Genomic DNA, 21916 nt, shown 5'->3' on the forward strand with positions numbered 1-21916 from the left:
AAAACAGCATAATTACTTAATACCACTAAAGAGGGAATCATATGTCACATGAAGAAAAGCGTGAACACTGTGACACTTCACTTTGAAAAATGGGCTTTGGGAAAACTAATGCAATGTGAATGAATGGCTGATTGAAATTAAGTGCACACACAAATCCACATGCTTTTTGCCATCACATGTCAAATCAAATCTGTGTTTTGAATACCAGAGTCAAGGATTCTTATGCATAGTAAAATTAAGACAAATAAATATACACACATAACCCCAATACAATGACTCAGTAATATTGAAGTAAGTAGAGAACATAAACGCGAGGGCTTGGCATTACCAGGGACCTCACGATACAATATCATCACGATACTTAGGTGCCAATTCTATATGTATTGCCACTCAATTCCAAACATATTGCTCACCATATGTCTGTTGCAGAGGGACAAGAGAGAGCCAGGAAAAAAATAGTTTTAATCAGTCATGGAAATAAAAGTGCTGAAAAAAAAGTAATGATGGAAAAATACTATAGTTTTGGTGCAGGTACAACCAAATAGTGCAAAAATAATATTGTGATATTGTCAAAACGACACGATTGATATATCGTCAAAAATACTTTCCCGATATGTAACGGTATCGATTTGTCCCCTCATTACTAATAAACACATGTGTATATTTATTTCTATGGGACAATCAAAAAATTGTACAGGTAAAGCGCCACTCTAGTTATGCTACAATATAATATGGGATATTCTCTGGCATCATCTGACATAGCTGGTATCATTCTCCTTAAGAAACGTGGTTCTCGGGTAGTAGCAGGCGGCTTGATGACAGGCGGCATGTCTTTGTACTTCCCTACCGATCCAATAGAACATGTCCACTACAGAGGAGGGAGAGAGAGAAAGAGAGAGCGAGAGAGAGACCCTGCTGTGAAAGGAGGTGATTACTTGCAGGTGGGGTGAGCTCTCCTCCTCTCTCTCACTCACTCACTCACTCAGTATATTCCAGCAAAGTAGATTACTCATATCTGACTGAACTTTCACTTCTACAGTAAATCAGCTCTGTACATTTCCATGTACTACATTCTCTTCCCTGCCAAATTGTATTTTCCATATGAGTGGAAACCAACTTAATCTCTATGTTGTGATATACCGTACAGTATATGAACTTGTCTGAATAGCCCTGAGTAGGCTGAATAGTCTACATCATTGCAAGCCATTCATCATTTTGTCTGTGGTCCCAACATTGATTTATTTGACTTCTTTGTCTAGTGGAGACTATATATACTTCCACTATGAGAAGGGTGATGATTATGCTAACAAAGTGTTTCAAATCACAAACTCAAATCACCATCTACACCATACCACTGCTGAAAAACAGGGCCAAAGTAACAATACCTTTACGGCAACTAATTCAGGATAAGTCAATGGGTTGGTTTTGGGGTCTAAACTATTGACATCAACCGCTCATTAAAATGACAGTCAGTGCTGTCATTAAGGTGACTCCCTTGTTTTGCTCCTTATTGCCCCCTTGTTTTGCTCCTTATTCATGAAATAAAACAGTTTACCAAATGTCTTGAACCGAATAAGAATTCTTTGAGACTATCGGCATCCAAAAGTTTCATAATGGGACATTCCTGGACTATGATCAATTTCCACTGGACTATGATCTACTTGGGTGCTCCCTCCATGGCTATGGATGTCCCTCCATCTACAGTTTAAGTTGGAAGTTTACATACACTTAGGTTGGAGTCATTAAAACTCGTTTTTCAACCACTCCACAAATTTCTTGTTAACAAACTATAGTTTTGGCAAGTCGGTTAGGACTAGAGGTCGACCGATTAATCGGAATGGCCGATTAATTAGGGCATTGTCTTTGCAAATTAGATGATTTAGCATTGTCGTTGCACCAAACCTAACCATAAACATCAATGCCTTTCTTTAAAATCAATACACAAGTATATATTTTTAAACCTGCATATTTAGTTAATATTGTCTGCTAACATGAATTTCTTATAATTAGGGAAATTGTGTCACTTCTCTTGCGTTCCGTGCAAGCAGTCAGGGTATATGCAGCAGTTTGGGCCGCATGGCTCGTTGCGAACTGTGTGAAGTCCATTTATTCCTAACAAAGACCGTAATTAATTTGCCAGAATTGTACATAATTATGACATAACATTGAAGGTTGTACAATGTAACAGCAATATTTAGACTTAGGGATTCCACCCGTTAGATAAAATACGGAACGGTTCCGTATTACACTGAAAGAATATACGTTTTGTTTTCGAAATGATAGTTTCCGGATTCAACCATATCAATAACCAAAGGCTCGTATTTCTGTGTGTTATTATGTTATAATTAAGTCTATGATTTGATATTTGATAGAGCAGTCTGACTGAGCGATGGTAGGCAGCAGCAGGCTCGTAAGCATTCATTCAAACAGCACTTTCGTGCGTTTGCCAGCAGCTCTTCGCTGTGCTTCAAGCATTGAGCTGTTTATGACTTCAAGCCTATCAACTCCCGAGATTAGGCTGGTGTAACCGATATGAAATGGCTAGCTAGTTAGCGGGGTGCGCGCTAATAGCGTTTCAATCGGTGACGTCACTCGCTCTGAGACTTGGAGTAGTTGTTCCCCTTGCAGAGGGCCGCGGCTTTTGTGGAGCGATGGGTAACAATGCTTCGAGGGTGTCTGTTGTCGATGTGTTCCTGGTTCGAGCCCAGGTAGGGGCGAGGAGAGGGACGGAAGCTATACTGTTACACTGGCAATACTAAAGTGCCTATAAGAACATCCAATAGTCAAAGGTATATGAAATATAAATGGTATAGAGAGAAATAGTCCTATAATTCCTATAATAACTACAACCTAAAACTTCTTAACTGGGAATATTGAAGACTCATGTTAAAAGGAACCACCAGCTTTCATATGTTCTCATCTTCTGAGCAAGGAACTTAAACATTAGCTTTTTTACATGGCACAAATTGCACTTTTACTTTCTTCTCCAACACTTTGTTTTTGCATTATTTAAACCAAATTGAACATGTTTCATTATTTATTTGAGGCTAAATTGATTTTATTGATGTATTATATTAAGGTAAAAGAAAAGTGTTCATTCAATATTGTTGTAATTGTCATTATTACAAATAAAATTTGAAAAAATCGGCCGATTAATCGGTATCGGCTGTTTTTTGGTCCTCCAATAATCGGTATCGGTATCAGCGTTGAAAAATCCTAATCGGTCGACCTCTAGTTAGGACATCTATTTTGTGCTTGACACAAATAATTTTTTCAACAATTGTTTACAGACAGATTATTTCACTTCACTGACCCACTGTATCACAATTCCAGTGGGTCAGAAGTTAACATACACTAAGTTGACTGTGCCTTCAAACAGCTTGGAAAATTTCAGAAAATGATGTGATGGCTTTAGAAGTTTCTGATAGGCTAATTGACATTATTTGAGTCAATTGGAGGTATACCTGTGGATGTATTTCAAGGCCTACCTTCAAACTCAGTGCCTCTTTGCTTGATATTATGGGAAAATCTAAAGAAATCCACCAAGACCTCAGAAAGAAAATTGTAGACCTCCACAAGTCTGGTTCATCCTTGGATGCAATTTCCAAACACCTGAAGGTACCACGTTCATCTGTACAAACAATAGTACGCAAGTATAAACACCATGGGACCACACAGCCGTCATACCACTCAGGATGGAGACGCATTCTGTCTCCTAGAGATGAACGTACTTTGGTGCGAAAAGCGCAAATCAATCCCAGAACAACAGCAAAGGACCTTGCGAAGATGCTGGAGGAAACAGGTACAAAAGTATCTATATCCATATTAAAACGAGTCATATATCGACATAATCTGAAAGGCCACTCAGCAAGGAAGAAGCCACTGCTCCAAAACTGTCATAAAAAAGCCAGACTACGGTTTGCAACTGCACATGGGGACAAAGATCGGACTTTTTGGAGAAATGTCCTCTGGTCTGATGAAACAAAAGTAGAACTGTTTGGCCATAATGACCATCGTTATGTTTGGAGGAAAAAGGGGGAGGCTTGCAAGCCGAAGAACACCATCCCAACCGTGAAGCATGGGGGTGGCAGCATCATGTTGTGGGGGTGCTTTGCTGCTGGTGCACTTCACAAAATAGATGGCATCATGAGGTAGGAAAATTATGTGGATGTATTGAAGCAACATCGCAAGACATCAGTCAGGAAGTTAAAGCTTGGTCGCAAATGGGTCTTCCAAATGGACAATGACCCCAAGCATACTTCCAAAGTTGTGGCAAAATGGCTTAAGGACAAGAAAGTCAAGGTATTGGAGTGGCCATCACAAAGACCTGACCTCAATCCTATAGAGAATTTGTGGGCAGAACTGAAAAAGTGTGTGCGAGCAAGGAGGCCTACAATCCTGACTCAGTTACACCAGCTCTGTCAGGAGGAATGAGCCAAAATTCACCCAACTTATTGTGGGAAGCTTGTGGAAAGCTACCTGAAACGTTTGACCCAAGTTAAACAATTTAAAGGCAATGCTATCAACTCCTAATTGAGTGTATGTAAACTTCTGACCCACTGGGAATGTGATGAAAGAAATAAAAGCTGAAATAAATCATTCTCTCTACTATTATTCTGACATTTCACATTAATAAAATAAAGTGGTGATCCTAACTGACCTAAGACAGGGGATTTTTACTAGGATTAAATGTCAGGAATTGTGGAAAACTGAGTTTAAATTTATTTGGTTAAAGTGTATGTAAACTTCCAACTTCAACTGTACTTCTCCCTGTCCTAGTCAATCAACTGAATGGGCACAGCCTGGACCACTGCGGCCCCCCTCCGCTGTGCCGTACCCTCTGGATCAGAGCTCTGTCCCTTTGGCTGTTGTGACCTTCACGCAGCCGGCGTCTCAGCAGCCCTCTTCTCAGGTGAGTTCTGTGGCTCTGGTCTCGCAACCAGCTTCGAGACACGGCAGAGGCCATATCATTCCAGCTATTGGGATAGGAAGTTCGATGGTGAGGCATATATCTGTACCTGGGGCAAACACTTTGCGTTTTCCTGGGGCAAAATTTCAGGATATCACCAAGTTGCTCTCCGGGGCTGTGAGTCAGTCACCGGGGGCTGATACTGTCATGGTTCATGTGGGGTTGAATGACATGAACGGCAGCTCAGAACATCTGAAGGTTGATTTTAAAGAAATTATTGGGTCACTACTTGACACCAACAAACGCCCCATAATATCTGGCCCCCCTCTGCCCTCGTGGCATTGAACGGTTCAGCAGACTTTTATCCCTCTATAACTGGCTATGAGACTATTGCAGCTCTGTGGGTGTAACATTTATTGACAATTTTGATACCTTCTGGAAACAAAGCTTGTATTATAAGGAGGATGGGATCCACCCAAATCATGTAAGGCTGTGTTGAGACAATGACTTATTAATGACCCAAGCCCAGCTCATTTAATCGCTACCATTGTGTCACTGAGTTGTAAGAATGCTTCAGCAAATGTACATTATCCCAGGGGTGTTGAAAGACACCATGTAAGTAACCTAATTGATGTCCCTCTTACTGCCTCTGCTGATACTACACCTATTGTATGCAGTAATCATATGCCAATAACCCAAGGTTATACTGTTAGAACTGAGGTGGTGTGCCCTAGCAGGAAGTTCACTGTGTGCATAAATAACCCGAGCATGTCTACCTCTGCTAAGCTTCCCGGTAAAGCAAGAAAAACAATCAAGCATCCCAGAAAAGTGTTAAAAATAGCCCACGTTAACATTTGTAGCTTAAGAAACAAGGTTCATGAAATCAATAATTTGCTAGTAACAGATGACATTCATATTCTGACAATCTCTGAAACTCACTTTGATCTACAGAAATGACCGAAATGCCAAAGGTGGAGGTGTAGCTGTTTAAATTGCTGATGATTGGCAGAGAAATTGACGATAAAATGATTGTGGGGAGTGTTTTGTTAGACTTCAGTGCTGCTGTTGACATTATCGATCTGTTGCTGGAAAAACACATGTGTTATGGCTTTTACACCCCCTGCTATATTGTGGATAAAGAGTTACTTGTCTAACAGAACACAGAGGGTGTTCTTTAATGGAAATCCAGGTAGAATCAGGAATTCCCCAGGGCAGCTGTCTAGGCCCCTTATTTTTTCAATCTTTACTAACGACGTGCCAGTAAAGCGTCTATGTGTCTATGTATGCGGATGACTCAACACTATACACGTCAGCTACCACAGCGACTGAAATGACTGCAACACTTAACAAAGAGCTGCAGTAAGTTTCAGAATGGGTGGCAAGGAATAAGTTCTGAAATATTTCAAAAACTAAAAGCATTGTATTTGGGACAAATCATTCACTAAACCATAAACCTCAACTAAATATTGTAATAAATAATGTGGAAATTGAGCTGTTGAGGTGAAGATACTGCTTGGAGTAACCCTGGATTGTAAACTGTCCTGGTCAAAACATGTTGATACAACAGTTGCTAAGATAGGGAGAAGTCTGTCCATTTTAAAGCCATGCTCTGACTTTTTATCAACAAGGCAAGTCCTACAGGCCCTAGTTTTGTCGCACCTGGACTGCTGTTCAGTCATGTGATCAGGTGCCACAAAGAAGGACTTAGGAAAATTGCAATTGGCTCAGAACAGGGAAGCGCGGCTGGCATTTGGATGTACACAGAGAGCTAACATTAATAATATGCATGCCAATCTCTCCTGGCTCAAAGTGGAGGAGAGATTGACTTCATCCCTACTTGTATTTGTGAGAGGTATTGACATGTTGAATGCACCGAGCTGTCTGTTTAGACTACTAGCACACAGCTAGGACACCCATGTATACCCCACAAGACATGCCACCAGAGGTCTCGTCACTGTCCCCAGGTCCAGAACAGACTATGGGAGGCGCACAGTACTACATAGAGCCATGACTACATGGAACTCTATTCCACATCAAGTAACTCATGCAAGTAGTAAAATTAGATTTAAAAAACAGATACAAATATGGAACAGCAGGGACTGTGAAGCAACACAAACATAAACACAGACACATGCATACAAACAAACAATACAATACACACTATACACACATGTACACATGGATTTTGTGTTGTAGATATGTGGTAGTGGAGTAGGGGCCTGAGGACACACACTTAATATGTTGTGAAATCTGTTGTGAATTTATTGTATTGTTGTAAAAAATGTGTAACTGCCTTTATTTTGCTGGACCCCAGAAAGAGTAGCTGCTGCCTTGGCATAATAAATAAAAACACAAATACATATTAAGATGACCATCAGTCCTGTGGTTACTAAGTTGAGCGGTAAGCTCTAGTGTACAGTCGTGTGGTCCAGCAGGTTTACCACGTGATAAAAGGTTTTTAACGGGCGAGGGGCAGCCCATAAAGCACCTCTTTACCCTGGTTTACCCTGGCCCCTGAGCACGTCACACCCTCGGCACAGCCACTGCCCTTGTAATGGCTCGGGCCCCCTCTTGCAAGTATGCTAGCAATTAGCCACGATGATGTGCTGAGCAGGAAATCTAAAATTAGGTTTTACTACCTATAATGGAAGATTTGCGGGATGGTTTCATTTGCCGACTCTGGGTGAAGAAACTGCAGCTTGCTGAACAAAAAACAAAAGCGCTGGCCCTGGTTCATGTGGATGGTGAAGCTGGGGTAGAGGGGTACAGGCAGTGGTGGTTCTGGAGGGGGGGCCAGTGCCCCTGTGACAACAATTTTGGACCCCCTTGTGGCCCCCCTAAATGTGGAGTATGAAATCATTTTTACATAACACATTTTTGCTATCGTTCTTTTTTTACAACCGTTATTAGACAGTGGCAACGATGATGATTATAAACATGGTCTTTTGCCTGCTAATGCCTGCAATGCAGTGAAGAAAACGGCTTGCTTGAAAACGGCCCCAGCTTGGCCCCTCCAGTTGAAATGGTCTAGAACCGCCACTGGGTACAGGATAAGGGACGTTGGTGTTGCAAAACAACTGGTGAACATATCGCCATGAGCACAGACGGACTCATACTTGTGCGATGTCTCGCTCACACTTATGCACATACAGGATCTGCACTCACACTCAATCATACACACACACGTCACACACACACACGTTTTCAATTAGCCAACCATGCCTGTGCTGTGTCTGTGCAGGGGCAAGTCATTCCTTCCTAGTGGTTCAGCCAGGCCTGACCTTTATGGCCGTCTACAGAGCCATTCCTCCGCTTTTATACTGTAGCTGCCTGCAATGTGTCACAGTGGCCGGCTGCGACACTGCTGCTCTTCATTTCACACATAAATATACGTGCATGTTCACATTCAAACAGCTACACTGATACACAGACAGATATTCACATTGTACTACTGTATGGCTGTGACTCTGAAGATTCTACGGCTCTTTTTCTGTAACATAGCCTTGCCTCGATTCACTCTCTTTTGCACACACACAGACACACACACACACACACACACACACACACACACACACACACACACACACACACACACACACACACACACACAGTACAGGATGTGGTGTCAGTGAGGACTAGAAGGCCTTAGACTGCCTTTACTCTGCTCAGCTCAGAGACGTGGCGAAGACCCAGCCCACATCACTTCAGCAGAAGAGGACACTTCAAGCCATAATTGTAAGAAATACAGTTTCCATATTTCTATTCTGACAAAAAAAAGCTACAATTCAAGTAAGAAACATTTAACATAAACAAGTTTTGCTCCTTCTTTAGCCCAATGAAAACGGACATTACAGTATTTGTTCTGGTCTTCGTAATTTAACATTGGCTGCTAAGGCCTGTCTATCCTATTAACCAATTGTCAATCTATACCAGTGATAGAGGACGATAACATCTCATCTGTACAATGACAGAAAGTGGGTCTCTCTTTCTCTCCTGCTTCTCTCTTTCTCTCTCTCTCTCCCTGTGACATTGAACCAACAACCCTGACAGTAAATGCATTCCCATAACCAGACAGACTCAATCCTTTTATACACACTATCATTACTGTATTTCTACTGTATGAGGACCATCCTGGGCCACTCTCATGTCCTCTGCACCCTTCCTTTCCCCTACTGTGCCACAGCTTGTGGTTGACCAGACAGGCCTGTGGCTGAGGTGAGGAAAGAGCTAGGCTAGACTAAATGATAGAAGGTGTGTTGGGGGCCAATATGAGTCAAAGCAGCCCCACAGGCAACGAGGACTAAATATCACCACATCCACACCACACCCCTCAACACTCGCATCACACCTTCCTCACCATCACCAGCCCAACCACTCACTATATGTTACTCAATATCGAGGTTGGGGCGGCTGAAGCATAACAGGGGTTAGATTGGTTAAGCTGTCTGCCAGGTGCTCTGACAGTGGTGAGTTCTTGGAGTGATTTTTACCCAATTCCACCCCTGGGTGGTACACATACATGTAGTATTATGTGTGAAGCTTAAATCACTAATAACCATTGACTGGCTGTAACGATTTACATAAACACTTATACAATTTCAAAAAATGCATCGAAATGACATTAACCTCAAATTATGATGTCTTTTGTGAATGCTGATTGATGGCTCTGCTTCAACGGATTTTCCATTTGAAGTGGAGGAAACATTTTGTCAGCTAAAAGATATCAGCACCTCTCACAATGAGTTATTTTAGTGGCAGGTAAGAAAAGTAACGTATTTGGAATTAGGTGTAAATGAAAAAACGACATTGAATATTTTCCCAAAATGGGCACTTTGTTGGATTATTGGATCAGTTCTTTCACACAAAAACAAAGAGTATGCTGGGTAAATGTTCAGCCAAAATCAAATTCAGAAGATGTGACAAATGGGCTGGAAAAGACCTGGCAACCCAATGTTAAATGTTGCCTTTGGAATGGTGATCTAAATTTTGATACGATAGAGGAGCAAACCAGATGTTGCAAAAATGATCCCTACCACATAAATCACCAAGACATAAGCTTACAAAACGGCAGTAAATTATTTAATTATGCATAATGGTCAGGAGTGTGTGTGTGTGTGTGTGTGTGTGTGTGTGTGTGTGTGTGTGTGTGTGTGTGTGTGTGTGTGTGTGTGTGTGTGTGTGTGTGTGTGTGTGTGTGTGTGTGTGTGTTGTCAAATGGGCTTGAAAGAGCGGCTGATTCCGCATGTGTTTTTCTGCTGCTCTTATTAAAAAATGTATTTGAGTCTTGGGGGTGTGGTTCAATGTGGGTGTGTTATGTTTGCTTTATCGTATCCTGGCAGTTACTGTTGTTTGTCCCCCTTGAGTCACGGTAGCAACAACATAGCCACTACCACTTCCTCAAAATAGTCCAAATTAATCTAAGATAAATCAAGAAATCTGTAATGAATTTTGCAGTTTTTGCCGAGGAGGTCTTAGTCTCACAATTCTACATCTAGCTGAGGTGTTTGGTGCAGTTTTCTGAAGTAAAAAAATGTGCATGAAAAAGTCAGTGCACTGCAGACAGTATCAAGTCAGCTGCTGCTGGCTGTGCTCAGGACTGATTTCTGAGAATGTCTAAAACGTAATCATCAGCAAGCTGTCAAACTATCGTAAATGAAGCACAAGCTGCTACACACTGTTTATCAGTGCCCAAAATCACTAGCTAGCTGTTCCATCTCTGTGTTTGTCAATGAAGCTATCCACTACTAGCTAGCATGCACATTGAGCAGGCAGGCCACATTAGCTAAATCATCTTATCAAGTCACTGGCAAGTGGCGACGTGTGCTTCGGTGACATTTTGTTGTTACAACTTTCTCATTATCTATTACCAGAGTGTGTGTCTGTCTGGCAGTGTTTCATAGGGAATCATGTTACAAAACAGGTTGTGGCGGGTCACAAGATGCTCGCGAATGGTTTTTGAATTTTGGAATATTGACAAGTGGCAGCTGGGATGCAAGTGCGCATAGTCTCAATTCTCATTTTGCCCAAAACAGTGGAAGACTCGAATGATCACTATCAAACACATCAACAATTGCCCACTCCATAAATGGCTTAGGAGCCAAGTGTTCTTTCCAGGGGTGGATTGGCCATCTGGCAATTCTGGTAAATGCTAGATGGGCTGGACCATTTTTTTGTTGGGTGGGCTGGTTGAAATTGACACACACAAAAATATTTTTTATATAAAAATAAAACATTGAAAAAGTGACATGGCCGGCAGCCCATGGGCCTGTTATGATTTTTTTTAAAGATTTTGAGCAATTCTCTGTTATACTAATCTATAATTAGCCTTTGGCTGATCAGTGGACAATGGCTGGCTCACCTACCGTTTTCTGATAGGCTGAGCTGATGTCACGCAAACTCACATTCAAATTCAAATGCGGCATCAGCAAAGAGACCTCTGTCATCAGTTAGACAGCCAAGATCATAGATCGTAAAAAACTGAAAGTGTGCCTATAACGTAAAAAGAGCACATTCTACATTGTCACCTCACTCCAAACTTCAAATGTTTTGGGCAGATAAAACCATGATTTGGTCAAACAGTAAAGTGCAATATCCTCCTGTAATGAAAGTGTCTGCTCTGCCCCTGATCCTGTGCCCTCGCTGGGGCCTGCTGCTGTGATGAGCTTTGGAAGCTTCATCCCTTGTCCCTGCCAAAGAGAGGAGGGTCTCAGCTTTCTGTGGGTATAATTTGTATTTCTTAACTCTCAATATTCAGTTCAATAGCAACTATTTTACAACCAAGGAATTTGATATGGCTTTGAGATATGGAGCGGCACGTGCGTGAAATGCACACCAGCCATTGTGAGGGTATAGGCCTATACGTCTCGTGGGTAGCAGCCTACAACTGAAAAAAATGTTTTTATGACATTACGTTTACGTTTAATGAATACTTGGCTACGAGCAGTGGGTTTTATATTTAGAGTTAGTGGTCTATTGAAAGTGTTTTGAGTTGTTGAAACCAAAATTAATTAGCCTATGATATTAGTTAGTGCGCATAAAGATGTATGTAATTCATCTCTATTGAACAAAACAAAACATTATGGAAATTTTGGAGTTTTATTTTGACAGTAAAATATAGCAACTATAGTCTAATTGTCAACCCAAAATTCATGACAATCCCTGGATTAGGTTGCACATCAAAATATCTTGAATAATTTATTCCTGCTTGGACTTATTAGATGAAACAACTTATTTCTTGAATACCTCAGCAGTCAATTTATTATACTTATCATACTTAATAAAGACTATGAATTACTTTATAAGATGATTACTTATTATTTGGGTCCGTCCATGATTACTCCTGATTTGGGGGGTGAGTTGGCGGAGCGCACAGTGGGCTGGTGTGAATAAAATGTCTGGGGTGGAATTATTCTGCATAAAATGCTGAATTCTTGTCCGCCCCTTGTTCTTTCAACATAACATTGCCGCCGCCAGTGCCGCCTCTGCCTATACGGCCCCTCGGCCCCTCGGCCCCTCGAGGGCCTGACCAAAAAAAGGAACTCAGTCGGGGTCTCAACTTACTGTTGAGAGTTAGAAAAGTAGAATAGCCAAGGTGCAATTTTTTAGATCGCTAGGTAAGGTAGTCTAGCATTGACCACCAGGGGGCCTCCATTGATTTTGTTAGTCACTCACTCAGATAGCATATGAACATGGCATAAGTCATGGTAAAATGTGTAGAATTGCAGGAAATTTGTTTTAAAACTGGAAAAGTTTCTCACCGCCCCATGGAAAAATGTGTAGAATTGCAGGAAATTATCTTTAACATTGCAAAACAAATTATGCACTGCCAAGAGGTGGAACACTAAAATGTTTTGCCCGCGAGGTGGGGGAGCCCCCCAACCAAATCTTGCTTAGTGCACTCAAAAGTCTATGGGCTCCCTGGCGATATGTTGTCTTATGTAAACAAGTCAGAGTCAGAGGTGCTGCGTATTGGGCAGGTCAGTCTCACTGTCTGGAGATTCGCTGATATGATTGGATAGAGCGCAATCCTTGCAGCTGTACAATGCCGTGTTATTGGGCAAGTGAGCATAATTGTAATTCAAGCCCTGACTAATATCAATGTTTTCAACCAGAGAAGTTGCTTTTTGGGTCGTTCCATGAAAAGAGTGCTTTTGCGTCCCCTTTGATATTGTGGAAATTGTGTACCAATATTGAATTTGAAAAGCCTGTTATATTAAATGAAGTGCATTTTACTATAGACCACATGGATAATTCAATAAATCAGATTTTTTTTATATGAATAAAGACTTGCTTAGGGGCCAAAATTCAGCATTTTGACATGTCCCTCTGTGCACCCTCTGTGATTTCCTGGAAGATTCACTTAACCCAAAAATGTTAAGCCACTTAACCCCAAAATCACAATCATTGTAAAGCCCTAGTTAGTTTGTTGCTTTGACAAAGTAATTTCAGAAGATTATTACTTATTTAATTTATTAATTTATTTACATTTGTCCCTCATTTTAAGGTCAACCCTCTTATGTGACCTGAACTCTCATTTTAATACGGTGAAACGATTCCTTTTTAAATATGTTTTGCAAAAGAACATTGAACATCTAGTAGTCAAATCATAGAGTAAAAGCAGGTGAGCTAGTTCTACTCTTTTTGGCCATTTTCTGGCGTTTTGTGGTGGAAAACTGAGTGGGTCGAGCATAACACATCAACCCTGTTACCCATAGATAGGCAAAAAATATTTTCACAATTGTATTATTTTTTTTTTTAAGCATTCAATTGCCACTCCCTGTTACACTAGGCAAAATCAGAAGTTTGTTTAGACCAAGTTAAACTTCTCAACAGGGACCAAATTGGTGGAACGACCCTTTTGTGTTCAGTTGTCCTTTAAGAGCCTTGCAAAAAAATTGTTTACTGAAAGAAATTTAAAGGAATGATATTGCGGTAATAACCTACATAGCTTATACTAGTTTATAAGTGGTTGATAAAGCTATAAATATATACAGTATTGTTATAAATGGTTTATAAATGGTTGATAACATATTTAAATCACTGTGTAGATTTAATTCTAAATTGATTTAATTATTTGTGATTCGGCACTGAAAGCTTAGTTACAGAAGGTATGTCAATACTATATTGTGTTCATTATAAAAGTAGCTGATTAACTGAACTCATTATTGAACAGGTAAATTAATTTAAGATTTAATTGTCTTAATGTGTAGTGTCTATGGGTGGAGCATGGTTGGATCAAGCCCATTCCAAGATTATGCACGGCCCTTTCCTTCAATCCAGGAGAAATATAGATAAATTAACAGAGAGCATGAGACTAATATTTAAGAGTCCCAGACTAACTAAAGAAAAATATTATTATTAATTTATCCTGGTAGATTATTGAGAACACATTGTCTTTTACAATAATGACCTGGCCAAGAGTGTGCAGTGATATACTGAATCAATGTCAATAGCGACAGTGGTTTAAGTCGCTTTGGAGAAAAGTGTCAGCAAAATGACAATAGTTTCTGTATAGTAGGCCACAGCATACTTATAAAGTCAGCAGAAAACAATAGTAGAAAATTATACAAAATAGAAGTAAAAAAGATAGATAGGGCCTACACATGTAAACACAGAGGTAAGAAGGCAAAACAACAAAAAGGACAGCTGTGGGATAAAACAGTAAGTGGTGAACAATCATTCATATTGTTGATACAATTATACACTATTAGCTCACAATTACCACAACCACAACACAACAACTTTTGTCAGTATTGCATCACCCATTTCTATCATTTCTATTTGCCCTGTGCTTTGTAATGGTTTGATTAAAAGGTCTGCCATAAATGTAGCCTTCTCATCAGGGAGTGACCAAAATATCCTCCTACCTGTCAACTGTCACTCACGGACCATCACTTCAGAGCATCATGCATCATCATTGAGAATGCTCAATGCAACCCCTTCCTCAAGTTCACAAAAACTTTTTAATAAAAAAATTGTGATAGCAAACATTATAATTGAATCATTGATATTAAACAGCTAGCTTCCAGCTCAGCTACAGCGCAAAGCGACATGTCCTAAAACATCAACTTTTTTTGTAAAAGCTTTCATAATAACGCTTGGACTTACGGTTTGGTCGTGAAACGTCGAATCGTTGTCGGTGAGAAAAACTAAAGCTGCCACGATGTTTCAATGAACTGCTCTTCAATGCGACCAAACTGCATCTACTACTAAGTATTGGAGAATGGAGGCAAGTCACACACAAAACACAACTGCGCACGAGAGAGAAAGAGAGAGAGAAAGAGAGAGAGCGAGAGCGAGAGAAAGAGACAGAGAGAGAGAATGGATGGATGGGGGAGGGAGAGAGTTGGTCGGCAGCTAGAGTCGTAACTGAGGAGTAAAATACATGTGAAGTAGTAGTAATGTGACTACTATACTATTCAAATCAAAAAGTAAAAACGATTTTGATTCAAGGGGTGAAAGTTGAATGTACTGTATTGTCAGGTAGGTATAGGGTGTGGATAGCAAGGTGTACTCATACAGTGAAAACTTTCAGAACATCTAAGAATGCCAGCCCTTTTGCCTAGACCATCAATGTTATTTGGTGGAGTGGGAGACAAAGATTGCTTTGTGCTTGACCAGTTTCTGGACAGAGCTAATTGACTTTAATGATAAAAGTAATTGTGTCAAATTGCTAACTCTCCAGGCTTAAAGAATCCCCCTCACGAAGTGAGGTCAAGCATCAGGTTCCTGGTGAAAGAGGTCTCCTTTATTAAAACAATAGTGTCTATTAGAGCAGAGATGTGGTATAAATGATAATCAGCAGTAATAAGCAAGATATATTCAAAGGCCCAATGATAAGACATGACCACAAAATGATTTGTAATAATTATGTAAATGTCAGTGACTTACATATAAAAAACGTGTTAACATTTGAATGCACTTTTTTTGCATACTGACATGCATGGCTTTTGTCATTGAAATAACCACAATTATTGATAGGCCTACAAATAATGATTTGTCAAACATTGAAAAACATGGTAATAATGGTAATAATCACAAATCTTACATTATGCAAGAACACACTATAATAATTATTATTTTTGTAATATCCACTTCAGCGCGCTGTTTTCAAGGTTTAAGGTTTCAAAGGGAAAATACTTTGTGTTTTTATTTGCAAAACAATACCATTCTGCAGAACAAACTGCCCTTTGGTGACAGTTTTGGACAGGGTCTAGCACACAGAAGTCTGCTTGTGACGGAGTGGTGTTTTCAATGAAAGCTAAGTTATTTTAGCTCCAGACATGTTTACATTTCTGTGGTTTAGTCTCTAACTTTCCCTCTTTCTCTCTTTTTTCCCTCTCTCATTTCAGAATGGTGCACCACGAGTGAAGGCTCAATCCCCTCAGCACCCAGACATTCCTTCAGTCTGCCAGAAAATGAAGAGGGAAAAAAGGTAGAATATGAAAGAAACACACACACACACACGCACACACACACACACACGCACACACACACACACACACACACACACACACACACACACACACACACACACACACACACACACACACACACACACACACACACACACACACACACACACACATGGACCCCCAGGTCTGGGTCAGGGGAGACGCAATGGGCACTAAGGGCCCAGTCCTGCCCCTCTTCCCCTCACCCCACCTCTGTTTGAACACCCTCAATCATTCTGATCCCTATACTTGTTGCTTGTGCAAAAAAAACTTATGGCAATTGTCTATATTTTAGATGCTCTATAATCATTTGCATTATCAAAATGGGAGGCACCAGAGGAATCTAATGGTCATCTAAAGAGCACTTTTACTCCGAAAAGATCCACCCACCAATAATGTACCAGTAGATGGATAGTTTAATATTGAATCATGTAGTACACTTAGTGTACAAAACATTAGGAACATATTGCTAATATTGAGTTGCACCCCCTTTGCCCTCAGAACAGCCTCCATTTGTCGGGGCATGGACTCTACAAGGTATCGAAAGCGTTCCACAGGGATGCTTGCCCATGTTGACTCCAATACTTCAGACAGTTGTGTCAAGTTGGCTGGATGTCCACCATTGGGTGGTGGACCATTCTTGATACACATGGGAAACTGTTGAGCGTGAAAAACCCAGCATCATTGCAGTTCTTGGCACACTCAAACCAGTGTGGCTGGCACCTACTACAATACCTCGTTCAAAGGCACTTAAATATTTTGTCTTGCCCATTCACCCTCTAAATGGCACACATTCACAATCCATGTCTCAATTTTCTCAAGGCTTAAAAATCCTTATTTTTCTCCCCATCATCTACACTGATTGAAGTGGAGAGGTGACATCAATAAGGGATCATAGCTTTCACCTGGATTCACTTGGTCAGTCTACAAAATATAATGGAAAGAGCATGTTTTGTACACTCAGTGTATATTGTAATCTGATATTAGGGCATGACTGCACATTTCTTAAATACATTACTTTCAATTACTTGTGGTGCATGTGCGTTAGCTTGACCGGCAGACAAGATGGTCAAAGGCGGAGTTAATACTTTTGGGACTATTCTATTGGTTCCATTGTGCTGAGAAAGCTAAATCAAGTGCACCTGACATATTTAAAAGCATTTTACATAAATTTGCCCCAGGCCTGCAATGTATCCAGGTAAGGTGTGCTTGATATACTTATGTGCCCTTCCTTCAAGTATCTATTGTCCCAGTAAGTCAGTAAACAGAATATTGGCAGACTGAGCCAGGATTTACTTTCTTGTGACAGCCAAGCAGAGGACGTTCCACTTAAGTCAAATCATGGAAACAAACATCAATCCTTATGTACAGTACACAAAGAATGCAGACATAGAATACAATTCTTCCCTCTAAACAAACAACATTGAAATATTTAGGGAATTAAAATCCTCCCGTAGATAGCTTGAGGCACACAGAGCACAGTCTTGCAGAATTGACAAGTACCAGATGGCAAAATGAACACTGGCTATCTGAAAAAGTACCCAGATGGCTCAATGGCACTTTGCTGTCTGAGATGTGTAGAAAAGTTAGTTCACAGAGCTAGCCTACCGTGATGTGTAATCTTGCCTGCAACTTATAGGCTTTAGCTCAGAGAGCTAACAGTGTTGATTGGCAATGACAACCCATGTACAATGCCTTATTGGATAAACCAGCAGGACCCTTGAACTGAGCTCTTTTGGGTTGAATGAAGACAATCAAATGATCTGTTGAATGAGAAAAAAACAGTTGATCTGTTGTCATTCATCACCAAATCTGCTTCATCCCCACATTAAACATCTATGCTCAATGGAATATTAACCATTGTCTTGTCATCAGGAAAGGTTCAAATAAACCAAGCATGAATGTTGCTGACATTATTGCACTTTCTGTCATTTTTCAGTAGCTATGTCATCTGTAGATACTTTGAGGTTGTAGAGCCTAATGGTCCAGTGGTTAGTGTTGAGTGATAGGGACCTGGGCTAGACTGTCCCGTGTAAAAGGGGGTCTGTGTGACCCCGCCATGGCACCCAAGACACGCCACTCTCGCCGCTCCTAGATGACACGTGTGGCGTGTGAGGAGAGAGCGACAACACTGCCACATCTGGCCTGCCACAATGTGTTTCACATCCCTCTCTCCCCCCAAATAGGGAGAGGGAGAGGGCGAGAGAAGGAGTGGGGGGCAGAAAACCGAACCTCCCGGCTTCTTGGTGTTTCGTGTAGAGTTTGTTCTGTGTAGAATCTGTTTTCAACAGGGAGGGAGGGAGGGAGGGAGGGAGGGAGGGGAGAGAAAAAGAGCAACGTTGAGTCTAGACAGTGGAGGTTGGGATTGAAATCTGGAAGCCATTGACTCCAGCTCGGAGCTCGGGGTTGCCTCTCTCTCTCTGCAGAAAGGGATCGCATTTCACTGCCTAATTACACATGAAAAATGGTCACATCATTTTTTCACTTTGCTTCTTGTTTTTTTACACACAAAACTGGGTGGGGGAGGCTGGCTCTCTGAATAAGCTGTTGTGCCCAGATCATGTTTTGGAATATCTCAAAGTATTAGTTAGAGGCTGAATTGTGTACCCATTGTCAATAGCCTTTTTAAAAATAACTGTTTATGCTGTATGGATATATTGTGTACTCATACGGTTATCCCTGGATACATTTATTGTAAATGTTTAATGTACACTCCAGTGTGTCAAATCATACAAGCCCCTAGACAAGGCCATCTGAAGCATAATGTGGTATTTTTGTAATTGAAGACTAGTTCAGTATTATGATTTTAGCAAATTATAATCAAATTATTGCATAAATAAGTATGAATAAATGTGTGAACCGGTGTGTACATTTCGGCCATAAAATTAAGCAGAGTAATTGGACTGAAAACCTCAGCTCATTTCAAGTTTTTTTTGGTATACATTTGCGAAGTCTATTTTTATTTGATTTCGCCAGCAGAGGGAGGTATAGCCAAGCAAATAAACTCCAGCCAATCAAAACAAATGGCTGCATGTACTTTTCACAGAACTGTCAATTGAATGGAGATGTAGAAATGGGTCAATCTATCACAGACTGATGATGTCAGTAATAACAAAAGTTTTATATGGACAGATGACCAGGTAGATTTAGTGTCAAGATTCAAATGTATTTGGTACTCTACCTTTTACAATGCCCATTAGGCTTACATTCATTCCACTGATTGAGCCTTGGGCTTAGGTGAGTCTCTGTGTTTCTGTGGATCAGTGAATCTTAAAGAGAACTAGGCTAGTGCTCGTCAGTGTAGATATTTAGTAAGGAGAGGAACATTTGATTCCAACATACAGTAGCTAAGTCATGACCACATGTAATACACAATGGTTTTAATGGTACACAGTGGCACCAATCCTTCCAGGAGTCGATATGGTAACAGTGACTGCCTCTTAAGTGTGAAACGCCTCAGTAAATCTTCAAAAAAAGGGGAAACGTTACTATACAATGAGTATCAGCTTCAACATGTGCCGGTCTCTATGGAAAAGCCATCATGCACTCTGAAAAAAACCCGTGAAAGACTCCAGTGAAAATACAAATATGCAAACTCCTATTTGGCAGTGTTCTGAGCGAAGCTGCAGATCGACTCTGGGAGATGATTTTATGGAGAACTTTCGCATGATGGGTTCACTCCAGGGGGGCCTGACGGTGGGGCAGGGATCTGTCCATCCAGATGCCTGAGCACATTTCACTGCTGTGTGTGCACTGTACTCAGCTTTTATTTCTGTTGAACTTGGACGCTCAATCGTTCAGGCCTTTGCGAATACCCCAAGAAAAGAAAAGAAGAGAACTTGATGAGTCATGCAAAAGAAAATGGTGAGGCCAAAACAAAGCCGTGAAAAAGAAAAACACTGAAAAGAAAGTAGCATCACTCAGGGTGTGATGTGTTGGTCATGTTAGAACGTGTCATGATTTCGTAGGATAAGCTTATCTGGGAAACACATAGAATGTCTTATGGGGAGTAGTTTGAGAGGTCTTCTATGTAGGTGCCATTAAATATATTGCCCTCTTGTTAGACATTGTGTACCAATCAATGAAGATGAGTGATTGGTCGTGATGGTTAGTCGTGTGTATGAGAAACCTTTCATTGCCACTGTTTTTGTAGTCTTTCCCAACATCCATAACTGACCAGGGCGGAGGCCAGCGTTCACAAGAGAATTTGATTCACGGTTCCAAGATAACTGTTTCTACATGCTGCTCTTTATATCAATCAGTGATAGGCTCCAGATCTGCAGTAGATTAATTGGCAGCCAGGTATCAACATCCTTAAACATACTATTTTCAAAGCAGGTCTATGTCCTGTCAGAAGTCAGCACACACCCATCCCTAGTTCTTTCTCCATCTCATTTCCCTCCTCTCTCTCTCCTCCATATCGTTCTCTCCTTCATCTCTTTCCCCCTTATCTCTATCTCCCTCATCGCTCTCTCTTTCATCTCTCTCCCTCTCTTTTCACATTTAGCACTGAAACAGACAGAGGAGTTGGGAGTTGCTTAGCAACAGTAGATGCAATGAGTGCAATGAAAAGCTATATCACGTTTTGCAGACCCGGGCAAGTTGCCCTGCGACCCAACAATGTTTTCAATAGGGCAGATTGATATTTTCATTGGTTGAACGATGTTACATAAAAATGAGTGCTTCACATAATTTCTCATTGTCATCTGACCTCTCATGGCCGTTTCAATACAGGGCTGCTGTCCATTGAAATTAAGCAATAGTCATTGGGATCATCATCTTCATCATACAGTATGTATGAATTAACAGGTTGATTTCAATACAAGAAAAAAGGGGAAACGGAGCATGGAGTCCTTCAGTGAGGTTTTATGTCTATAATATAAGCAGTGGCAGGTAGTCTAGTGGTTAAGAATATTGGACCAGTAACCGAAAGGTCGCTGGTTTGAATCCCAAACTGACTAGGTGAAAGGTCTGTCGTTCTGCCCTTGAACAAGGCAGTTAACCCCCAACAACTGCGCTGTGGATGTTGATTAAGGCAGCCCCAATGCATCTTTCTGAGTCAGATGGGTTGGGTTAAATGCGGTAGACACATTTTGGATAAATACATTCAGTTGTGCAACTGGTATCCCCTTTCCCTAATTGCTCTGGATAAGAGTGTCTGCTAAATGGCGTAAATGTGATATCAAGGTAGACATTCTAAGGGTTAGTACTGCACTCCACATCTTTTGTAGATCAGCAATAAATTTCAAGGCTATGTGCCAGCATTCTGAAATGGTTTCCTTTTATTCTCTCCTGGTTTTTATGTAAGTGTGATTTTTAAAGGTGGTCACTGTAGGCTTACAGACCTCATAATAATAAGAAATACCTCATTCTCACTAAGACACAAGTGGCAACACTTTATTTGAGCCCTCTGTTGTGTCCAATGAAGGCTACCAAAGTCTGGCCCTCTACTATTCTACTACCTGAAACTTTGGGGTAAAATTCCAAAGATGTACCCCATCCTCCAAATGGATTGAAATGTGTCAAAGCATTCCACACATAAAGATAGAACTGA

The sequence above is a fragment of the Salvelinus namaycush genome, chromosome 12 (assembly GCF_016432855.1).
Source record: "Salvelinus namaycush isolate Seneca chromosome 12, SaNama_1.0, whole genome shotgun sequence".
Lineage (NCBI taxonomy): Eukaryota > Metazoa > Chordata > Actinopteri > Salmoniformes > Salmonidae > Salvelinus > Salvelinus namaycush.